At 35.2% G+C, this 25529-nt stretch overlaps 2 long non-coding RNA genes across 2 annotated transcripts; one reads left to right on the forward strand and one right to left on the reverse strand.

Annotated features, from left to right (window-relative positions):
• Positions 1 to 1950: 1950 nt before the first annotated feature.
• LOC127854224 (uncharacterized) lies at positions 1951 to 6005 on the reverse strand. The gene is made up of 3 exons (XR_008036973.1): positions 5860 to 6005; positions 5227 to 5581; positions 1951 to 2581 (listed from the first exon to the last, which is right to left on the reverse strand). It is a non-coding gene; the product is annotated as an uncharacterized LOC127854224 (long non-coding RNA).
• LOC127854225 (uncharacterized) lies at positions 5429 to 18384 on the forward strand. Its single transcript, XR_008036975.1, has 3 exons — positions 5429 to 5528; positions 7762 to 7851; positions 18224 to 18384. It is a non-coding gene; the product is annotated as an uncharacterized LOC127854225 (long non-coding RNA).
• Positions 18385 to 25529: the final 7145 nt, after the last annotated feature.

A 25529-nucleotide genomic window follows, 5' to 3' on the forward strand; every position in this document is an offset into this window, starting at 1 on the left:
AATAATTCGTCAACGAATTGACCGATCGCTTGATACTTCACATGTGCATTTACTTTTAGACATTAGATGACCCCTCTTGAAATTGGGATAATTAGGTCAAAGGTCAAGGTCACGTTCACACTAAGTGTGAAAATTGTTTCCGATCAGTAACTCGTAAACTAATTGACTAATTGGCTTGATACTTCACAAGTGCATTGGACTTGGGCAGTAGATTACCCCTATTGAAATTGGAGTCACTTGGTTAAATGTCAAAGTCACTATTACACTAAGTGTGAAAATTGTTTCCGATCAATAACGTATCTACCAGTTGCCCGATTGGCTTGATATTTTGCATGTGTATTAGCCTCGGACAGTAGATAACCCCTATTATTGAAATCGGGGCCACTAGGTCAAATGTCAAGGTCACTGATACACATTAAGAGTACAATCGTTTCCGATCAATAACTCGTCAACTGATTCACTGATTGGCTTGATACTGCCCATGTGCATTTGCCTTAGACAGTAGATGACTCCTACTGAAATTGGATTACTAGGTCAAAGGTCAAGGTCACTGTTGCACACTTAGTGTGAAATCGTTTCCCATCAATAACTCGTCAACTGATTCACCGATTGGTTTGATGCTCCTCATGTGCATTGGTCTTGGACAATAGACGACCCCTATAAAATTGGGGTCACTGGGTCAAAGGTCATGGTCACTGGCACAATAAGTGTTAAAAGAGTTACTGATCAATAACTCGTAAACGAATCGACCGATTGGCTTGATACTTCCATGTTCATTGGCCTTGGGCAGTAAATGAATCCTATCAAAATTGTGGTCACTAGGTCAACGATCAAGGTCACTGTCACAATAAGTGTGAAAATTGTTTCCGATCAATAACTCATCAACGAATTGACCGATTGGCTCGATACTTCACATTCGCATAGGCCTTGGACAGTATATGACCCCTATTGAAATTGGGGTCACTAGTTTAAGCCCTGTTTGAAGAGGCATATGTTTCCGACCGCGGAACACTTGTTGTTACTTGTTTTCATAACCGTTGCTGATGGATTATTTATTTAATGTGTTCTTTTATATGAGTTGAAGATGCTTTCCATGTCATTTACTCGTTTATATTTTATCGTGAGTGTCTGTAGTTTCATCAACAAATGAACGTTTGTGTATGTTATTGCATTTTTTACATTGTATTCTTGAATAATAAAAATAAAATAGTTCACCTAACAATCGTTTAATTACATTCTAAAGTGAGCTTAGTCAGGTTTCTTTTTTTCGGCTGCTGAGATTCGGTTGACTTCTTAAACGAAGACTTCCGGAACAGTCGATGGCATCTTTTAAAATGGTAAATTATTATTGTTGTAAAGTCAACATAGCACGCATAAGAAGCACAGCGGCAACATCATCATATTAAACTTGTCATGATCATCACAAAAATTAACATAATCGCAATACTACTACTACTACTACTACTACTACTACTACTACTACTACTACTACTACTACTACTACTACTACTACTACTACTACTTCTACTACTACTACTATCACTATGGGGTATGACTTCAAACTTGTGAATATTTCATTGAACATTTTACGACACATGTGTTTATCAAAAAGATATTTATTTTATTGAAATATGTTTTATTTAAAAAATGCGTATTCAATTAGCAATTCATTGATCATTAATAATTAAGAAATCAAATATAATATATATATATATATATCAGGCATTTCCCTCAGGCACAGCGGCGACACAGCAATTAAAACACAACATATTGTTTTATTATTTATGATGTCTTAATTTATTTCATTTATGTCAAATATTATAATATTAAACAACAAGCAAAAGAGCAGTAGGCATTTCAACGTAAATGATTGAAAGAAACAACAACAATACATATTTTTCCATAAGTACACAGAAATACATTGTTAAATATAAAAAAGTTGTCCGTAGCTTCTCCTGGTGCCAGACATTAACCGTTCTTCCACAGTCCACTGCTTCAATATCTAGTCCTTTTATGCTGACCACCATCAGAGCGCTGAGGACTGCAGACTTTAGGCGAGAACAATTGTATACCCTTTTCATTGAGCTGAAGCCCCTCTCGCAGTCTTAAATACGCACGACGTGTTAATTACTCTGACGTTAGATCTTTTAAATCGTTTCGAATTAAATAGAAAGAGCTATTTAAGCTAAACAGCGTATTTTGTTTGTACGTGTGTTCTTGACAGCCGAGTCAAGCATCTTCCAGCTGAAGATGTATATGTAGGGAGGAGCAGGCGAACAACTTACCTATATTATTATTGGGGATATATTTTGTTGTATGAGGAATTTCCTGCTTCATCGACCAGCTCAAATACTTGAAGGCTGCCAGCATGGTACTCTTCTGTAGAGGGTATAGATCTTTAAGCTGCCCAACCGGATTTCTCAGTCGGTTTACCCTCAGCTGTTTGGCCTGGGTTGGGTCATTGTCTTCTAATGGCGGCTTAGTGAGTCCCTTGTGCAAGGCACCTCTGCCCACGGAGCAGTACCGACTGATAAACGCTCTGGTCTGCACATGTGACGAATGCACACAGAGAACGTCATACCTACGAAAGGGCGGACTAGTTATCGAACAACTGTTTTTTATTAAAAGTCTTTTTCATGTTTTTAAAGTTACATTTATGTTGTAAGTGTCTAATCTTTATTGCAAAAACATCTATCTGATATACTGTTTCAGTGAATGATACACATTTATTATTCATTTGCGGTTTCGTTTTAAGTTGTTTTCACTACAAATTTAAAAACATATAAAGGTCAGTAGAAATATTTTTAACTCCGTCAAGCTTCTGTGACCTATGGAAAATCTTGATTCCAACTACTGTTGAACACATTGGCGTGATGCTTGAATCGCCTGCTTTATGGTCTCAGGACTACTGGCAACATTTTTTGCACCCATGGCATACTAAGACATAAATCACATTTTGTATATCGCATGACATATTAGTTTTTATTTTGAACACTTTGACATTAAAATCAAAAGAATTCCCTTCAATAATATAACCACAAAGGGCGCATCTAGGATCATTACATTTTGATACTCTTGGTTCTTGAGATGAAAAGTAAGATTTTGTTAACAGACGTTTTAAATTAATTGGCTGTCGCTTACATTTTATTATCTTCTGATGTGAAATTATTTTATTCATAACCGGGTCCGTTTTAAAAATGTCAATGTCGTTTTTAATACGCCAAACAGTTCTTTATTTTTTGGATTTTGAGTTATATATTTTGTGTTTTGTGTTAACTATATATATATATATATATATATATATATATATATATATATATATATATATATATATATATATGAATAAATTATACCTTAATATGTCCCTTTAACGTGAACGTGATCACAGTTATCATTATTATCATAACATCAATTCAGAAATCAAAGAAAAACACTTCTTGGAAATGTTATCCAGAAACTATATGTTGATAATTAAGGCATGCATATATAATAAAACCAGTCCCCCAAAACATCCACATTTCGTATATAAGTCTCAATATCCGTAGGTTACTAATACTGAACGATTAAACGAAAACGAACGGAGTTAATACAGCTCATAACATAAACGGCTGCATAATGCTACATATCATATCGAGTAAATATATGCATCCGTTTATATATTATTTATCAACAACAGTACCAAATATGCATAATTTACGTATTCATATTAAATGTGCCAATCCTATCTTACAGACCCACGCATTAATTGCCAATTTTAGGATGGGCTTATATGAATCACCATTGAAATTCGATTTAACTTATTAGCTACACATCGAATGAATGCTTTATACGCCTCATTATCGTGCATGTTGCCATCAACATCATCAATGTCGCGTGGAGACCAGTCGAAAGCAGCGCCGTTATGATTTTCACAAGTTCGTTGATGTTTTCGAAATGTTTTACTTCAAAGTTCTGCATTGCGTTAAGCTCATTCTTTGTGGAAGTGTACTCATCATCATTAACATCACTAAAACAACCGAAATTTAATTTACACTCAAGTGTATATTCAGAATGTTGTTTCACCAGGTTGTATAATTCACCCGGAGCCAATACATTACAGTAGAAGTTCAAATACCTCAAATACTTCAATGACTGAGGTAACCGTAGGTCTACATATCTTTGTGTATAAAGCGTAAGCGTTTCTAGCTTTGAGAGCGATGATAATGACTGCGAAAATAATAAGGCATCTTCTTCATTAAAACCCATCCAAATACCCGCGACACAAAGACTCTTGATACTCAGACTGTGAAGACTAAGACTCTTGAGACCTATACCAAATTTTTTTATTACTCTTTCACCTATAATACTTAGCGATACCAGGTTTGCGAGTGACGGTAATAGACGTGTGAAAGAGGATAATGAATTAGACAACCAATTACTGTCCATGTCAACATAGACTCAATATCATCATCGAATCCCACGTCACCCAGAATGAGAATCAGACTCTTGATATTCAGACCATGGAGAACGTTCCAAGGACATGCACCGCCATGATCTAATTTCATATAAAGACATGTCATGTGCTTTAGCGATAACAGCGCCTGTTTCATCAAACATATGTGTTGCTCATCCAATCGTCTCACTTTCCAGTGTAGGCATATACTTTTGATGCGCAGTCCAGGGAGAGCATTCCACAGACCGGGACGGCTGTTTATCACGAGAATACTTAGTTTCTCAAGCTGTTCAAACGAATTTAGCGACGTACACAAAAAGGTTCATGTCTTTCTTTACAATATTTTATGCGTTCAATAAATAGACGCTTGATATTAAGGCCGTGTATTGCCAGCCACAGATTGCGGCTGTCATTTCTATTGATAATACTAAGATGTTGAGCGTCGAAATTGACGTAAACAACGGCGTTATCTGATTAACTTGCAAACCACTGCCACATAGACTCAGACTCTTGATATAAAGTCCTTCTATTTTCGCTAACAGATCGGGATCCACATTCACGTCAATATAAATCATTTCCATCGGTGAGGGCAATACGAGGTAATTCGGCAACCTCAGTTTATTGTTTAATACCAGACCACACAAGCTTACATTTAGTCTCATAGTTACACGCTTAATATTTAAACAATGCAACTCCTTCCACAGATAACGAATGATGGCATTCACATTAATGATAAGCGTTTCTAGCTGTGCAAGCGATGAAAGTGCCTGCGACAATGGCTGTTCATTACTTACTTTAAAAAATCCCTCCAAATATCCCATCCTCCCAAACTGAGGTGCTTGATATTCAGGCCATGTAGAACTTTCCACAAATTTGGATTGTTGTCACATATGTGAGACATGGTGAGTGTATTATTTGCATTTGTCGTTATGCGTACGTTGAAACTCAAGAAAAGAGCTTTCTCTTCGTCAGAGCACAATGTCAGTACACACACAACTTCATGATCGAGTGATAACATGTTGCTTAACAGATTGCGAAGCCAGGTAGTAGAACAACAAACATTTCTCAACTGTATTTCTTGGATGGAGGACGGCAGGTTAGTTAGGTCTACCAAAATTGGATAGTTCTTTCTATCCAAACTGGAACAGTCTGTAAAAAATGAATATTGAATGATTACGAATTATTAAACGCGGGTACACTTGCACCAAAAACGTGCGTGTAGGACGTTAAAGTGATGGTATTTAGTTAAAGTTGTCATAATGTCGGGTAAGTCAAGTGTAAAGATAGAGATATGCACTTTGTACTAATAAAACATATATTAAAAAAATTAAAAATAAATAATTGATGTCTCAATTGAAATGCTATCACATGTTTTATATCGTGTGTATTTCAATACTATTATTTATATATCCACGAGAATAACTTACAGTAATACCAGACTTATTATAATCCGGTCGCATTTAGTAAATTTATATTTGATTGCATGTTTAATTGTTTCGGTTTAAACACTGCCTCAAGCTTCAATGCAGTAGTATATACAGTTATTCACGTTTCAATCAGTTTGCAATCAGCACGTATTCTTTTTTATATGTGCATTTAGCATAAACGTGAAGTAACGTAAAACGCAGACAGCAAACACAGCTGTTTTAAAACTCTTATCACATGGGTCACGAACTTCAAGCGGCAAGTAACAACGGACGCAACAAGAGGTGAAATTAGAAGGAAATCAAACATAACTTGTAGCGTTCTTGTGATCTCCCCTTCAGACACAAAGTACTGGTTTTAAGCAGAACGCAGTATATATATATATATATATATATATATATATATATATATATATATATATATATACAATATTATCAAATTACTTTGTTATTTTATCGTTAATTGGACCTGGCAACAATAAAACCGTCCTCTTAAAGACCTCGCTCTCTAGACCCAAATATTGTAGTTTTCGGGACGACGACAAGTTGAATTTTACTGGAAACGAAGGCCGAAAAGCCAGTAAACGCCAACTAGATATGGTTAATATCCGAACATTTGCAATGTTTCTAGAATAGGTGCTATATAAATATGAGATGTTATAGTCACTAAGATAAATGTGACTAAGTTGTAGCTGTATGCCATCCTGGTTGCTAGCTGCAGCTTCCTTAAGTCCTCTTTCAATGATTCGTTGAAACTCACAACCATGGACACAGTCATAATGGTCATAAACAGCGTCACATTGATCCATTAAACCTGACAGTACATTCGCAGCCGGACTATTCATTCCACACAGAAAAATGAAAACTTGCGCAAGATCAAGATAGGAATACTTGTTGCGTTTTACGTATCCCGGATTTACGGCATTTATGATATTTAGGTTACAAGCGATATGATACGCAGCGAGGAAATCCTGCACATGCTTGTAAATAAACGAATTCCAGCAACCTGACTGACTTTTTATTTTTCCTACTTGTTATTATTCCTGATATGAGAGCGAACTTCTTGAAAACTGTGAACTCTTCCCGATGACAAAAGTTTGACAATGTTTGGTCACTGAAAACAATAGACGTTTCCATTGCATATGAAAAAAGTAATTTAAAAGCTGCCTCCGCAAGTTTATATATGTGTCCATGATTTGGCTGAATGTAACACGTGTTCCAAAAACACTTTACATGAGAAGGGTTTGACTCTTTGAAATAACCGTCTGTGCAGTTAGCCGTTTTACAAAGACTTTCAATAAAAGTTGTGTATAGTAAACACAGAGACGTCTCTTCCAAATGTCTTTTCTTATCCGTCCTGTCTACCCACGTGCAGATGACATGCGTGTGCAACATCGGTAAAGATAATAACGATTCGAGCTTTCGATGCTTAACGAATGTCTCAAATTCTTTGACAGCTTTTAGCAGATCATTAGTCTCGTCAATTATGCACCGAAGAATATTTTTACTAAACGTATCTGGATCGCTTATTCCCTCAATCTCTAATAGAATGTCGATTTGCGAATTCTTGATACGTTCATCAGCCAGTTTCCATGGCCTAGACGTTGTAAGTACTGTGCGTTTGTCTTTCGGAAATCCCACCATGGAAGGTTCAACTAAGTCACTTCCATCCGGAGCCATCCATTCATCTAAACCGTCCCGAACTACAAGGCATAATTCCGTCTCCATTATTTGTCGAAACAGTTTGTACACATCGCTACGTTCGTCTTCGTCAAAAAGTGTATCAATTGTTGTTTCTTTATCATCTGTGTGACATTATTCTCACCTCTTGAATATCTCAATGGGATGAAAAAAGGAACTTGAATTTTTGAATTGTTAACAGGTCATCAAATCCTGTATTTTCAGTGGGAGTTATCGAGGAGTGTTGATTTTCCAGACACCAGTCCTGAACGACCTTTGCTGCAAACGTCGACTTTCCCGTGCCTGGTTCGCCTTGTAAGTATATACCTAGATTTGATATACCATCTGTGTAAAAAAGTGCTGTGTAGTTAAGTACTTTTTCCATTTTCAAGCGTTCTCTTTTTTTCTTAATTTCGATACGGTGTAGTTTTGGCGTTGCATAAATGTCTTTATAGGCTTATCAAAACTAGTATCCAATGTTGAAAGAGGAACGAAGCTTGATGTGTCATTGTAATGATCCTTCAAATGTCGCTGAAAATCTGTAACGATATAACTATATACATATAAGAAAAATTCGCCTAAAGTATAACTTCTTTTTGACAATACTAGCTTATTTCTAGTTGTTTTATATTCCAAGAATTGAAAAACAATATAGTTTACATACACATCAAATGAAATTCGAATACAAGTATGTATATAATGTAAAATTAAATGTTGCACATAAGAAAAGTAACATGTACATAATAAATGCATTTCTTAAAATAAACCGATAATGATGATTAAAAAAAATACTTGTGTGATTAACACTACTTATATTACGTGTTATTATTAGTAATGTCCTTGTATGAGACGTCAGTACATATTTAAACAAAGGACCAACCTCATCTTCTTTAATTGTATGTAAGTATATTGCAAATGCAAATAGTATCAAACTATTTACAAATGCATACTTTTAAAGGGTTTCTGGTTTTCCTCTGGAATTAAAAGATATACCGTTTAATCTATGGCATACTATTTTTAAATAATAAATGCAATCATAAATTTATTGGATTAATTAATGTTAATTGGTAATGTAGGTCAATAAGGTATTTCTAAAAAATGTTAAAAGCATTTATTTTTTATGTAAATCATTTTCGTGGTACGATAGGTAATATGGGTTTGTGCCGACTTGTATATCCAAAGAGTATTCGAAATAAAAACGAATACCTTTTCCATATATACTGTTCATATAAACATGGATATTGTTACATTTTAAAATGATTTTAAGATAGAGGCATATCCAGAAAATCATCACAATTTATTGTTGGCAGCTTTTCAAAATACTATATAAAGGTTTTCAAGACATCGAGCCAAAACTATTTGTTCAAGTGTTAACATGTATTCTCAGCAAACATTTTATCAGTATTAAATATTATATTTAAAATCTCTACACGATATAATATATGAATAACAAGGTCCTACGCCTTACATTAATCTCGTAAGCCATGTCATTTGTATGTATTTTTCAGTTACAGTTGAAAGTAGCATATGCTTATTCCTTTAATTACACAGTCGTAAGGTCAATATACACGTGTACCCCCGAAAATTGCTTCAAAACGTATTTTTTTAACTGTTCCTGGTAGGTAGAAAATACAATATAACACATCAAAAGTTTATTGAATTCGGACGTATTGAAAGTTTTTTTCAAAATGGCCTCCAAGATGGCCGCCAAACTTCGTACATCGAATCATTTCTGTTGTCAGTTGTCAAAACGAATTGTTTTAGTATGTTGATGCTGCATTAACAAATATAAGTGTATATGAAGTGAAAACACCAAAAATAAACAACGGTTGCGATAGACACCTATACACATAGCACATACTGTTAGATGCGCGTAATATCACTTCAACTATATCTATGTAACTATCAACTCAAATTTGGTGATTTTGGTATTTATACTGAGGTTTTGGGGGACCAGGACACATAAAGAACATCAGACATACTTTATAGTATTATGGTACACATACTCAAACATGGCGTCCAAAATGACCACCGACACAAGGCAAAGGACCACACGCCCATAACGCAATAGTTTGAGGGACAATGAACACGTGATTGAGTTTTTAATATCACTAAGCAGTTTAATTATCATGAAATTCAATTTATGACATCTAGCAGTCATATATCACCTGATACACAATCACCTTTGTCCATACCGTTTGTCTTAGAGCGTTTAATTGTCGGTGTCGTCGTCCTCCTCCTCAGTTCCGACCTTCGAATATTTTGGATTGTCACAGTTTTCAGTTTGGAAGGGTCATATACAGAAGTGCATGGGGAGCCATTGCGTCTGCAGCTGCATCGACATGATTTTTATCCTTCATTTACAACTGATGATTTTCAGTAGTTTTTTAAGTGCATAATTGCTTTAGATCAGCATTTATTTGGTCGTTGTACTGTTTCCATTCCCAATTCAGTCAGTTTCATATTATGTACCAGCCAAATCAATACCATTATTTCATTGTATACTAGTTGTCTATGAACTACAGTTGCATGTGAGTGGGAAGCCGCTCAGGAGTAACACATGTTTCGGCAGTTGGCACTTTCTTTGTGTAAATGTTTTGGCGCAGTGACTCCAATGAATCGTTGGACTTGCCACCAAACATTTCCACCAGCACGTATTTGCCAAGATTTGATATGTCCTCTTGAGAATTGTTCGGAATGAAGAATGAACTAGCACATGACGTCATGACAGAAATGTGTTTTACTTATTATCGATAGACTGACTGTTTTCCGATACGGAAAATCGTTGATGATATGTAAGCATGAACAAAGAGAAACCATTTCGTCTCCTAAGAGATCTCTAAAATGGTTAAGATTGTACATTTGTGATTCTTTGACTGTTTGTTTACATCGGAGCGAAAGTAGATGGTCTTATTCTTCCTTTTAGAGTAATGCAGGTGCAAACTGAGTATATCTGTATCATCGCCAACCAACGATGTGGCATTATGCAGGGTACTCTACTGTGGCACATTGAACGTCTGTATCCTCTTGTAGCAGAACGACATAACATCCCATTTTAGTAAGAGCTGTTCTGATCAAAGTAATCATGCCTTCTTTCTGTTTCTTTCGTCGAACTACAAAATAGTTCATTTTCTTCCGTCGTCTCTGGTGTGTGATGTATTTGATCGAAGGACCGTCGTTTAACCATCGAACACCACTGTCTCAGTGAAATCTGCATATAACCCGGTTATTGCGTTATATTAGTTATATATTTTCCATGGTAAAGGACGAAGCAAAGAGCCACCATCAGGTACGTAACAAGAATAAAGTTCATCACAGCTTCACTTGATGTGGCAGCAGCATTATCGCCAATAGGCTGAGCGATCTGAGGCTTGTCTGCTTTAAGATTTATTTTCTTGGCTTCAAAGAGGACAAAAGGATTGGGGCTCCATTTCATTTATTAATGCGTCTTAAAATATCTCCAAATGTTGATACCATCAAGAAACGCTGGAACAAAAGGACAGGATCAATAGCACGGTCGAAAGCAATCTTAACCGCATAGCTTTTCCCAAGAGTTTTTGGCTTTGTCGTTTCATATGATACTCTTATAATCTTGTTTCCAACCGCCTCAAATGCATGAACATTTTCATCTGACCTAGTCATTATCCCATTTGCAATGTATCTTAGAGTACGATGAGCTGTGTTGGGTGAGCATGCCGTTCTCTTTGTCTGCATTTTATTGAGATCAAAAGCATTTTATGCCTGCATCAGTTGAGTTTTGGAGTTGTGGACTTTTAGTATAGGTCAGGTCTACGAAATGAGGCATTGCACTCTTGTAACAGGTGCATAAAGGGTTCAACGGTTTTGAATGTCCTCGGTCATTTTACTGCCGCGAGATAGACCAAATGTGCTCAATAGAGACCTCATCAATGTTTGCTAGTGACAATGTCACTGCTAAGCCAAGCCCAGCACGGATGCTCCTACGAACAACATGAAAAACCACCGATGAACTTTCAATAAACGTGCGTTTCCTCAAGGCTGCTCAATTGCTGCAGATAGTATTAAGAATTTCTCAGGTAATTGAAGTGCCCAGCTGCAGCAAAGACGGAACGACATTTGGATACGGCTTTCATATGTTTCAGCCAGCACTCAGTACCATAACCATGTTAACCATAAGCTAATAATTAAGTTGATGTTTCTTTTCTCTGTAGCCGTCTCGAGTTTGATCAAAATCTCAGTACATGAAGCATCTGCTATGTTGTCTTGCCCCTTAGAAGGGAAGAGTGCAACTCCTCGGCATGATCATGCAGTATATGAATATCTGGATCTTTTTGGGTCATTCCGGCTACTAGCTGGCTACCTAAGCACGTGTCAACAACAAGAAATGGCCCAGCAAAGCCCTCTGGACAATTTTCCCCGTCATAATTTGCAGAATAGCATTTCCACATTTCAAGTATGACTTTGTAACAAGTTTGTATAAAAAGGAACATATGGCCCTCAGCAAGTTTATGAAAACACCAACACATCTGTTTGAAGGCAACTTCTCTGTGTCGCGTCAATATTGATTTCGGCACCATTTCAATACAATGTTACAATAACAACGAGGTTGTGCTTTAATTTAAGGCTGAAAACTAATTATATTGTTGACATAATGCAAGATTTGTCATAGGCAAGAACTTGACTGACGACTACCCATGGTTTTGGCCTCCCTGATACAGGATATGTTTGTTTTAATTTCGTCTGCTATTTGCAAGGAAATTTAAATTGTGTAATATCATCAAGGGAGATATCTTTTTAAAACGTTATGTTTCAGGCTAAATCTATAAAAGGACACAAATAGAGCAATACCAGTAAGAATACAAAATGTTTTACCAAGATGTGCTGCATGGGAAAGTGTACCAGTGTTAAATGTTTTTTTTAGGGGTAAGACTTTTGAGCCTCTTCAACCGACTTAAACCATATTATATATTAGAACCATGTTTAGTCAACATTACACTTACACTAAAACGGCTGTAGAATGTTAGTGCGATGTAAAAATAGCATATTGGATTTATCTTACAATCTTGAATGTGTTTCCTGTCCACAAAACAGTGGCTTAAACATAGCAATCATCACGAATACTTATGCACTTACGGACATTGTGTTAGCGGCCAATATGACGCCATGTTGGATTTCTATGGTGCAAACATGTAGTAAACTAATATAATGTTTGATTATACCAATGTGTTGTTTGCCCCTCGAAACAAATGTATAGACACCAAAATCATCAAATTTCAGTGTATAGTCATATAGATATCATCATTTATAGGTGTTGGCGACAATCTTTTACCATACCAGGATCATTCAATATACATTTTGCAGCATTTGTTTTTGTGGTTGAAAAAAATAATCTAATGGATAACATCAGCATAGGATTTATTTTACAAAAAACAGTTGTTTACTGGTTCAGACCCATTCATTTTACGAGGGTTGTTGCATAAAACTCTATAAATTGTGAGATAGCGAAATCTTGCGTGTTTTGAGCACTTTCCCATTTTCCCACAATGATATATACCATATGAAAGCTATTTCTGCTTTTAATTGTTAAGAGTTTAATAACGTTATCTAGACCCCTGTTAGTTGTGTTTTGAAGATACTAATTTATAACAAATGAACCATTGTGCTAAATGAATCGTTTAATCATAAAATGCAATGACTTCTTGTGTTACAATGTTTGCAATATAAATTAAATCTCAGATATAAATGAAAAACACGAAATTTTCCCATAATTGAAAATACAAATTTAAAGTGTAAGACATTATTCGATTAAAAAGACAATTAACAAGACCTGTGTTTATGAAACACAATGCCCCCCTCCCTACTGCGCTTTTAAGCCAAATAACTTCGCCTAACATCACAGGACCGAAATGAAACTCACACTTCATATAAACGTCATGAAAAGACTCACATACCAAAACTCATGTACATTTCGGAAAGCGTTTCGTAAAAAAAACCTCTCCGGAAAACGGTTAATAAAGCGAAAATTTCTAACTACAAGACCCATAATTTCACTTTGGCAAGCAAATAAACTATCTGGTTTCAACGCTCAACACAATTTTTTTTTATTCTTTACATTTATAAAAAAAAAATGTCTTTATTTTTAAGGCAGAACACAATGATGTCAAAGATTTACCTAAACAAATAACACACTCAAAAAAGGACTTACATTTGATTTGGCATTTAGACTCCCGCAAAGAAATCGATCCAGATAAAATGGTTTGAGAATCACACTTGGATCCATTACGAGGAGTTAAGTGCTGTTTATTCAATACTTTTAAAGTTAAGGAACGTAAATGATTATAGATGTCGAGAAAATACTATGAATTTATATTAAAAATCAGCTACCCCAATAATCGTAAGCTCTAGACAAGCCTTTGACGTATGACGACTGACGTAATTTATGTACGCAGTGACGAAAAAAACAGTTTATGATGCACTTCCAACATTTAAATGAAACCTCGATTACAAAGCAGTTGCATTTTTCATATCAAAATTAATCGTCGACTAATAATATTTGCATGGTTGTGTTTTCATTAATTTTGCATTATTGAACACACAAAAAGGAACAGCAAAAAGGCCATCATGACAAAAATGTTTGCTTGGTATAACTTGACACATTTCATGGCAAGTGAGTCAGCAGGTAGGTGACTATAATATACTATAATTAAAACTGCCGTTTTGGTTCGTTTGATACATTGGTTTTCAAATAAAAAACCTATACACAGTTATGTTGTCTTTATATACATGAATATCTTTGTAATAAAATATATGTCGTTCAATGATAATGAAAATAGTGTTGTCAAAAAAAGAAGTTACTGAATCTTGCGGTGCCTGAATTTTTGAAAGTAAGAACTCGATCAAATCGTCCAGTTGCAGAATAAATATAAGTATTTCGAATTCTAACTGACACTGTTAATTTAGCTATGATTTGAAGTAAAACGGCCGCTGTGTTACTGTGTAAGTACATGCGTTCGACGAGGATAACGTGCAGATGTACATTCATCATATCGTTCGCGTACTTTTCTTCCAAAGCAAAGGCTTAACACGAAGTTTATGTTAATTGCAATTAAAAATAGAAACAGTCATGATGTAATGTTTCATGTCTTAACTAATCTGATTCATCCCACATATATATTAAATACACAGCTTGATGAAGAGAAATTATCTATAATAAAGAAGAGCGTTGCTGTGAGAAACTTTCGATTATATTAATGCAAGAAGAGTATATTTTTTATATTTAATGTATTTTTCGTGAATTTGGACAAATACAATTTTGTTCCAAGCACAAAAAATAATTCGTGGCCTGCGCTATTTAATAAGTCGATCGGGTTATCCAAAGCAAACTATTTTAATGGGTGGTCCAATCGTTATGGCTATTAGCAAATATATTGGTTTAAATAAACAATACAAATGTATGGTTTAAATAAAATAAAAGGGCTATGTGTTGTATTTTTGTTGTAACTTGTAAGAAGCAGCATGTTTAAGTAGCAAGCGAGGTAAACGATTTAATAATTAATTCAATTCTTTGAAGGACATTTGTTCATCGGAGACATTTTCTTACTAACCACTTCTATCGTTATAAAAAAAAACTAGTACAAAAGGGAAACAATACAGACATTTATACAAATGAACAATGCTTTTTGCGTGTATCATCAGTTATACTTCTTGACTTATCAATTATATTGTAATGTGGTAAATAGATGGAGATATAAGTTGCTGCATGTCAACTTGAACCTAAATTTGTGAGTTAAAGGGTCAAGTTTCTGCTACATTTCTAGTCCAAAGTGTGGACAATTGGCAGATACATCAATAATGACACAGAGCTAGCATTAAAAGTGTCTAGCTGTAATTAAGTGAACATTTACTTGCTCACCTGTGTATGTTTAGTTGATTTTCGGGGCCGAAATTTGGTCCCAATAATTCTCATCCACAGATCACACATATAAAGAATTATATAACGTACCACATAAAGATTATTAATGTTGTTTAAAACGCTTTTTACATTATGTCTGCATTTTTTCTGGCCGAGATAATCCGCGTAAAATTTCTCACAGAAGTGAGAATATGCCCACAAAGTGTACGCAACGCTTTTATTTTACATATGCAATCAAATTTTGTGTCCAAAAATTGTGTACGAATAAGGTTAATATTGTTTCTGCCTTGATTGTCTGTACACGTATATATTTTATAAGCTTATTTTAGAAGAAACTGTATCAAAATTTAATCTTTGACATAACAGCTGTGCGTCGTCCGTAGTCTTGAGAAGTTTCGCTCTCTGCCTGTTGAATGCGTGAAACGTTATCTTGTCCCTTGCGTTCAAGGCGCTGTTCCAGCTCCTGCGTCTTGCTTTCTAGGCGTTGCTCCCCATCTAAGTATTTTTCACAATGCATCTTTCACCAACCAGTCTCTGATTTTCAAGGCGTTTTTCACCATCCTAAGCCTTGTTGTCAATGTGTTGCTCTCCAACTTCAGTCGCGTTTGCAGGGCGTTGCCCTCCGTCCTGAATAATGTTTTCAATTCGTTGTTCTCCAGCCTTTTTCGTGTTGGCAATGCTTCTTTCTCCAGCCTTTGTCTTGTTGTCAATGCTTCTTTCTCCAGCCTTTGTCTTGTTGTCAATGCTTCTTTCTCCAGCCTTTGTCTTGTTGTCAATGCTTCTCTCTCCATCCCGAATCTTGTTGTCAAGACGTTTTTCTCCAGCATCAGTCTTGTCGTCTAAGCGTTGTTCTCCAGTCCGTGCAGTAACCTTTCAATGCTTCTGCCAGAGTTCATCCCACCTTTTCAAAAGACCTTTCCCCGGCCTGTTCAAGTGTTTGGTTATCCTCCTTTAACAGTTCACCCACTTCCTTTAATGTCATACGATCATTCTGCAACTGCATTGAAAACATGTATTATGTTTGTCTATAAAAACGCATGAGAACAATAATAACAATTATTAACATTTAAAAAAACAAAGGTGACAGCTAAGTACTAAAAACATATAAATATATTCAATACGTAAACTTATATCACGAAGCTTCTTATGTGCTGTAATTGCTAAAGGATCACGCAATAAGCATATTTGATCAGTCAGTAGGCTGGACATGGCCTAGAAATAGTCATGCATATCAGCATCTGAAACCTTGCAGTTTGGTGTGTGACGTACATTGCGTCCTATCTGAAGGACCTTATGTAGAATTTTATAATTAGAAACAAAAAATAAACACTGTTAGGAAATCATGCACAGTGTAGAAATAATATATCAATCAAAAATGTAAGTCACTGCTTAACGTACATAATATTCAAAAATCATCCTTGATATTTACATGTATTCACATACACTTTATATAAGCAAAATATTCAGTTACAAGTTAAAAAAAGTTGTATTATTTCGTGAACTGTTGCATTACCTTTTCTAACAGGCAATGCTTATTAGATGGTAGACATGCTGCTGAGAGACAACGCTGCAAATATTTGCAGTTAAACATGATGCTTATCACACCATTAAAGTCCGATTCTTGAACCTTGGAAACACTTCTATATCCATCCGGAGGGAGGTAGCATTTGCCTACTTCCCAGTGGTCCTTTGAACAGTTTTCTGCATGAGTGTTCCGCCAGGACGGAGTTCCGTATAAATGCCATGATGTTATATTCTGTTTTACTTTATCACACATTTGACAGGGCTGTGGTTTGTTAAGTTTGTGGAAAGTACAATAGTTCCCATTCTTTTGGCTGCAAAATGGATTCGTCGTTGGACAAGGTACGAGGTTTTCAATTGAGCAGTGTCCACATCTTTACCAACAAATCCGTGCACAAAATTATGTAATCCCCTGAACAGAAATTCCTTTCTTCGTCACATTAAGTGCAATGCACACCTTGATCCAATCATTGGTCTCTGTGTCGGTAAATGGGGTACAAGCCATCCTACAGAAAGTACTTAATCTGTTCAGCTGACAACTAAAGAACATAATGCATTATTTGATATAAATCGATTAAAGTTTATTTTAATAAAACTTTATCTTGACAGTTTTTTTCTCTGATCAAGTGGTTTTCTGATATAACTTAATTTTGGTAACTGTGAGAACATATACAGAGTATTGGTAAGGTTTGGAAAACACAATAACAATTGCATTTTTGTCTGAACCATGTCAAGAAAAATACATTTAAGTATGCTAGAGAGTGGGGATAAATGGCATAAAAATTAAAAAATTATCACAACCACTTGAGGGATGGTGCATTGGGTCATTTTGTATTGGAAGTTGGTACCTATCATGAAAAATACCCCCACCCCAAGCAAAAAAAAAGAATCAACATGTAGTTGTTTTTACCTTTTTACCTATTTCATTATGAACATAAGATAACATTTAGAAGAACACTTTTTACACCTGTCAGATGTTGAAAAGTTCTTCTGAAGTTTGTTTGTACAAACATTTACATAAAAAATAATTGTGTTGACCGCAAGCAAACCGTCAACATCACTAAAAAGATTACAATATTCAACACACTGTAAGATACGAATTTGCACATTTCTCGCATGTATTTTATTTCATTTTTTTATGCAAAATAATTGCATTAATTTATAATAATATTATTATACTGTAATGTAGCTTGGTTTGTGCAAGATTCCATTCAACTTAGTCATACTTTAAGCTGTAAGGTGTGAATGATTAAGATTATTAATCTTTTTTTTTAGAAAAGTCACATAAGCCTGAGGACTTACATCATCAAGCATGACGACGGAGCCAAGAAGCATGTCTAAAACAAAATCTAGCGGAACGATTTATAATTCAGATAATGACTTTCCCCTTCACAAACATCCAATCCCGCACAAAGATCCCTACACTCCAGAGTGTCACAGGCAAAATAAGGTACCACCTTGACATGGGCAATGGCAGAGTGCGAGGGATCATGGGAAGTGGCATAATAGTTCTACGCCAAGTACTACCACTACGTTGTGCTCTGTGTATCCTTCGGTACTATCCAGAGAAAGGAAGAACATGTCTAAAAGCAATTCAGTGAAGGCAAAATGAGGTATCGGACGATATGTAAAAAAGAGTCACTTGATGTTCAACAATACAAAAAGTTATGTCATACAAAGTTTGAGCTCTTTGATATATTTGCCCATGACCTTATACGCCGGTAATCACTGGAGAAAGAATGGTGTATAAGCAAGAGGGAGATGGGACTCATGATGTATACAGATCCAAGGCCTAGAAGCATAAGATCAGCTCTACAAAACATTGAGGCTCAAAGTATTTTTTTAGTTGTGGAAAAGCTGGAGAAGGCGGAGAAGGAGAAGGGGAAAATGATCATGCATATAGAGAACCCACATATAAAGGGGTATCAAGTCCAAAGGTTACATGTTGGTCAAAACTGCCCATTTCCTCTTCCCATCTTACCAATCCATCAAGCTACAACTGAAGACATAGCAATGCAATTAGATATGAGGTATAAAATACTGGCATTAGTCAGAGGAGTAAGTGTGGAGGATGTGTATGAACTTGCAGGTGCTCATTTGACCGACATTACAGAACACAACAAAGGGTTTTCAACGCTGTTTGCGGAGATGAAAAACTTGGAAGCACCAGCATGGCAGGTCTCCTGCTGCACTCACACTACACTGGGTTTTAGCAGTGCTATGAATAATAAAGTGATGCGGTTGGTGGTTGCTGAAATGAAGATAGAGAAAGTGATACAGAGTTTCATGGTAGATCGGGAAGTATACATCAAGAATGCCAGTGTGGCTGGGTAGACATTGAACATGTGTCTGAAGTTGGTGGCTCTCGAGTACAGCCACACACCCTGGACCCGCTGCAAAGAAATCTTCCTCTTCCTTGAGAAAAGGCAGTATCCTGTGTGATGTTTTCCTGCAAGACAGTAGGTTAGGTTGTCTCTTTAGGGCAGCATCAGTCCTAATAAACCATTTTGGCAATTAATCAGAGGTCCTGAGCTAGAAACCTCACATTAACAATTGCTTGGACTACCTCTTAACCGATCTGATAGAGCTTCCCTACCTCAAGGTGACCCTCGTGGTGTTTGCCTGCCCGGGTTTGCATTCGGTCCAGCTCTTCTATGTCTAAACTATAGAAAAGATTCTACTCATTTTCCAAACTTCAATTTTTACTGAAGACTTAAATGTTCAAGCTCATTCCATATCATCGGTACTGAATACAAATAGTTAACTGTTTTTGTGTTGAAGAAAAATATTTTCCAACGTTTTCCAAATTAGTGCTGTCGTAGTATAAGCAGACTGTAAGATAAGCAGACCATGGGTATCGTAAAACAATACTTAGGCAAACAGTAAGAATAGCCTATGCATACTAGGCGGAATGTACGAAAAATTTGTTTTTTTTCATGTGTTGTTCATTTTCACGGGGGGGGGGGATGGTTGCGGGATATTTTCAAGATTCAGAGGTGTAACATTTCTTATGTTATTAATGTTAAATAATTCCTAAATGAGTATGAAAGCATTTACAACAGTACATAAGCAACAGTATGAACATCATATTAATATTTGACGAAATGTCCAGAAAATGCCACGTTTTGTGTTATTTTCAATGGTTGGGGGTTATTTTTAAGATAAAAATTACTTTTGGTGTCAAATTTCTTGTATTGACATTGTTAATCAAGTCGCAAACGGGTGAATTGAAATTGTAACTTGACGTGTATCCACTCCTCCCTAGTATGCGTGTTATAAAACAAATACTATCGTTCAAACCTACGTTTTTATTTAATGTTTGGCTCACCTGAACACAACGTGCTCTTGATGAGCTATTGGGATACCTTGATGTCCGTCGTACTGTCGTATATGCATGTGTCCGTGTGTCTGTCCATCAATTTTTCTCTAAACCATATATCCATCTGATCTGCTGATTAGAATTCGATGAAATGAAACAGGAGGTTTGCTTTCAAGTAAACATACAGGGCCCAAACTGACCTCGCCCTACGGTCATCACTTAAACTGTGACTAATATAGGATAAACCCTTTTTCATCTTCTTGTCTCAAACCGCGTACCCCAATGATTTTATGTTTGATATGTTGCGTCATCTAGTGGTCCTCCACAAAATCTGTTCAAATTATTCTCCTGAGGTCAAAAATGGGCTCATCAGTTTTACATAGACTGAAAAAGGGAATATCTTTTTTAACAATCTATTTTTTTTGAAACAGCGAAGGACATGGCTTTCACAGTTGAACAATTTGCATGAGAGGTCATTTAGACGTCTTTTACAAATATTGTGAACATTATTTTCCTGGGGTACAAACTGGCCTGTCACCGAAGTTTTACATAGGGAATACTGTTTGAAACCCAGTTTTACATAGCCTTTTATATGGAAACCATTTTACATACTTTTGTCTGAAACCGGGTAGACCATTACTTTCCTTTCAGGTATGCAGTATCCTCTCAAATATGTGTTATGGCCCTGGATTCAAAGTTGTTTGGCCAAGCTATTTTAATCACATGATTTCAATTGACATAGATTAGGAAAACCTTTAACGATACCCATGACGAAAACCACAAAGCTAATGGTATAGACAGTATTTTAGAATAATTTTAACATATCGTTTCTACAATGACGAGGCCTTAATGTTTAGATATTCCTAAGTAACATCGTAAAGTTGTCCTTTACCTTGTATGTTTAATGCATGTCCCTGAAAATTAGCCCCAAAACAATCCATGTAACTTTTATACTGTCAGTCCGTCTAGTTCAGTTCGTAGATCGCTTTACATCAAATTCGGAGGATCGCATGTGGATTCCCAGTCCGGCTACATAACATGTGCGGAAATTGGCTTGCAAACCTTTCTGCGGCAAGGTTCTAATTCAGGAAGTAGGTTGTCAGCACCTGTATCTGATATAAGTTTGTGTTAAAAAGCAAGTGTTGCGATAAATAATGATGTTTTAGTCATTAACGTCTATTCCAAGACATCCCGAACCAATATTTTTATGTACAATCGGCATCCGTTCATATTTTTATATTACATCGTATGTATGACATGTCAGGGCTAAATCAAACTAGAAACAATTATTATCATCATAATAATAGCTCAAGGGAAACACGTCGACCATCGGGCCGAAAATCGACTTACACGTTATACTGTCATCATACAGCCAACAGCTAGACGATATGGGCATGTTTGCTGGAAGTGGTCTATACCCCGGAGTTACAGTTTCTTCTATAGCATGAACTCAAATTATATAAATCAAGAATGAAATACTTAATTTGAATATGACACGTGTATTTGTCTTGTGTATAGGGTGTTTCAGAAAAAAAAGTAATCTATGGACATATTGAAAAATACTTAACTGCACACAATCTTACAAACGATAATAGTTTATTACTTGATCCATATTTAAATATCAGTTCGCTACATTTTGTCCTTCAGTTGACACGGGAAACTTAATTTGAAAGAACCATAATGATATATACAACTTTAGTTTAGGATCATAGTTGCCTAATTTATGGATAATGTTGATGAAACAGTTACTTGGTTTATTAGATCTTGTAAATGAATGTAATAATTAAAAAAAAAATCTTATATTGTTTAGTAATTAAACTGACTGAACCATTGGTAAGACTTATACACTTAAACTCAGCAGTTTAAGAATAAATGTTTGAGATGTTTGAGAGCTTCAAGCCAAAAAAAGAAGCACATATAGGGAACAGCCCAATGATTATACCTTTGAAATTTAAATAATATTGAAATTGCGGATGAAGATACATTTCACGTTCGGAAATGGTGAATTCTGGGCTCACGGCAAATCTGAACATTTTGTTTCTCGAGAAAAACACTTCCAGGATTTTTTTTATTCCAAGCAAGTTTTAATTGCGAACTAATTATTTGAACACGTTTACGACATTTGAACAAAGGGTAGTTTCAACATCTTGTAGATTTTATAGATTTTTCGTTAGCGAGTTTGTGTATCGTGATATTTCGTATAATTTGACCCTGCATTTGTAAAAATATTATCAAGATATGTACATTTCCAGAAAGGAAATTCATTTCTGCGTTGAATAAGACCAAGTTCATGGAAATCGCTGCACAATTAGTGAAGTTATGGCTGTTCAAACCGATGCACCCTTTTTTCGGGTCATTTTAGTTCAATACCTTGTTATAAATATATTTGATTGTGACTTTTTTCAGAGAAGTCGATTTATCATTATAATTTGACTATTTTTCATTCAAAATGATGTTTTTACTAATTGATATCATTGCCACACGCTAACCACCAGTGATGAAAATTAGGTAAGTTTCTTTGCGTACTTGAATTTATCCGATGAGTTGATGAAAGGTTTACATGGCGTGGCTCGCTTTATGCATTGAAAAATACTAGTCCTTAAAATTATGTACATGTAGGGTCGGATGAAGGTTGTTGGTTGAATAAACTTAAGTTTATATGACTCTTGAGTGTTCTTAGATAACACCATTTAGGGATGAGATAATGTGTATACACAATGATTCGAAATTTAAGTCGATCGACACCGTCCATAGGCACCCCCTGTACGTCGATAATCAAAACTAAGTTGGATAATTCAAACTGAAGAAAAAAATGTCGGCCGAAACTGAAACTGACACTGAAAGGTAGGTGATTATTTATCATTTCTGCTAATTTAGTAACTATAAGGACGTAATTTTTCTACACATGTGATAATGAATGTCTGGCACACACATGAGTTTTGAGTTTTGGATTTTATAGTTTTCTAGTAAAAAACGATTAATTTGTCTTCGCAAAATGCTAATTTTCATGAAATGCGACCTATGTGTTGAATTATTTACACATTAATTGGCAAAAGAGCGAACAAACTGTAACAAAAATATGCCAAATTATATCATGAATGTCCTTTAGAATTTTACATTTAACACAAAGTGTGTTTCGTGTTAAAATCATGTGTTTGCAGGACGGGTATAAAATTGTATGGATAAATCCATACTGATATGAAAATGTCTATGGATAATAACCAAACTAAAAATGAATAATGCACAAACTTCGATGTATTGCACATGTTTTCCAAAGACAGGTTGGATATTATTCTTTGAAAACAACTATATGTAACCAAAAACTCACACGATGTTTATAATGGAATATAAAAAATACTTTCAACGAACATCAATATTCATTCATTTCTTATTAGTGAAATCAATTTCAAGTGAACTTGCATAAATATACAATTGAGATAAGAAGCAAAATAAGCATGCGAAATTTGCATTCCACGTACACAGAGATTTTATAACAAGTGTTCCATGTCATTTTGGATAGGATGAAAAGCATAGCAATTTAAAAATGTCCCTATTTATTATTTAATCACTTGATATAAAGGGGTTCGAGTCGAAGCTGCAGGTTAAAGTGGCACTTGCCCCGCTGATTCATGTATTTGTCACCATATTAGAGGTTTCGAATATTATTTGAGGCATTACTGATTTGATTCATTTTACATTATATCAGAAAGATTGCATCGAATGGTACACAAATATTTAAGGGACATATCGACGGCTAGTATAGCATTTTACTTTCCGAAATATATATTTACATATTGAAAGTACATATTAAATGATTTTTCAATACACAGACATAGATATTAAAAATCTTCTGTAAATTATGTATTTTAATAATAATGAAAAGTTTTCCCCTAGACCCTTTTCGCCGGCGCGGCAAAATTGAAGTAGTAGTAAAATATTTACGAGTGAATGGTACAGTACCCCGCTATGCGCATGCTCACTGACGATAAACGAGTTTTAACGGTATTTTAGCATAGAAAGCTATATGGAATGACTTTGAACCCTATTGAAATCTTAGTGTGAATACTATTTGTGAACTTTTAACTATTTTTCTTTCCGATATTATCAATTACGTATTATTACCTCCGATTTCATGATAATAAAATTTTGACTTTTTGTAATTTTGAATATTTGATATTTCATTATATAGGGAAATACCATCGATTCGCTCCTTTAAACTGGTGGCAAATAGTTTTAGAGCCGAGACTTTGGCACATAGTATTGGCTTTATTTCGCTACGTGGTAGGACCAGACTGATAAAGGCATTCGTATGAAAATGCTTATTTATTTTCAACATTTTAATACAGTTTTATGAAATATACCTTTTTCAGTTCAACTCTTTTGGCGGAAATGGAGATCGATCGGCATGCCGAAGAATTTAAGTTGTCATTTCAAGACGAAGAAGAAGAAAAGAAGAAACAAAAAAAGAAAAACATGAAAAGAAAACAAAATCATTTTTTATGATGATTATTTAACAATGTGCTAAAATGCTTGTTGTTGTCCGCAATTAAATAAATCTCGAAATATTTTACAAGAGTGTTCATTTTACATAGATCTTAACATAAAGACATTGGCAGTTTGGTCATTATCCATCGACTTTCTAATGTTAGTTTGGAATTATCCATACACTAGTTAGGTCATTATCCAATTTGTATATTCTTGTCCCAAACAAATACGAATATATTGCGGTTTAGATTAGAATTGTTTTTGGCCTAAAACGTTCGAAAATTTCATTTACTTGTGCCAGATTTTCAAACATATTCATTTTATTTCGACGTAATTGTTTTAAATTGTTATGGAATTATTAGCGCATTGTATCCTCCGGCAAATAACATTTTATCAAAAAGAAACGTTTATTATGTCACAACTAAACTTAAATAAACGTCTTATTAGAAATAAATGACTGGAGTCTTTATTTCTGTCACCATTTTTTTCTTCAGTTTAAATTATCCTACTCAGTTTGGATTATCGACGCACAGGGTGTGATAGGTAAACAGTATTTTTAAGAGAGAGATAAGACGCGTATAGAAGTAAACAATCGAGCTTAAGTTATTCTCTTAGAGGAATTTGTGTTATCCATTTTACAATACAAATTATGCTAAACATATTACTATTTCAAAGTATCCTACTCAATTCAAATGATATATGTATATCAAGATTGCTTAACGGTGATGCACATGAATGTATTTAGAAGTTCGTTTAATTATATTAAGTCTGTTTAAT

Source organism: Dreissena polymorpha, chromosome 12 (genome assembly GCF_020536995.1).
Source record: "Dreissena polymorpha isolate Duluth1 chromosome 12, UMN_Dpol_1.0, whole genome shotgun sequence".
Classification (NCBI taxonomy): domain Eukaryota; kingdom Metazoa; phylum Mollusca; class Bivalvia; order Myida; family Dreissenidae; genus Dreissena; species Dreissena polymorpha.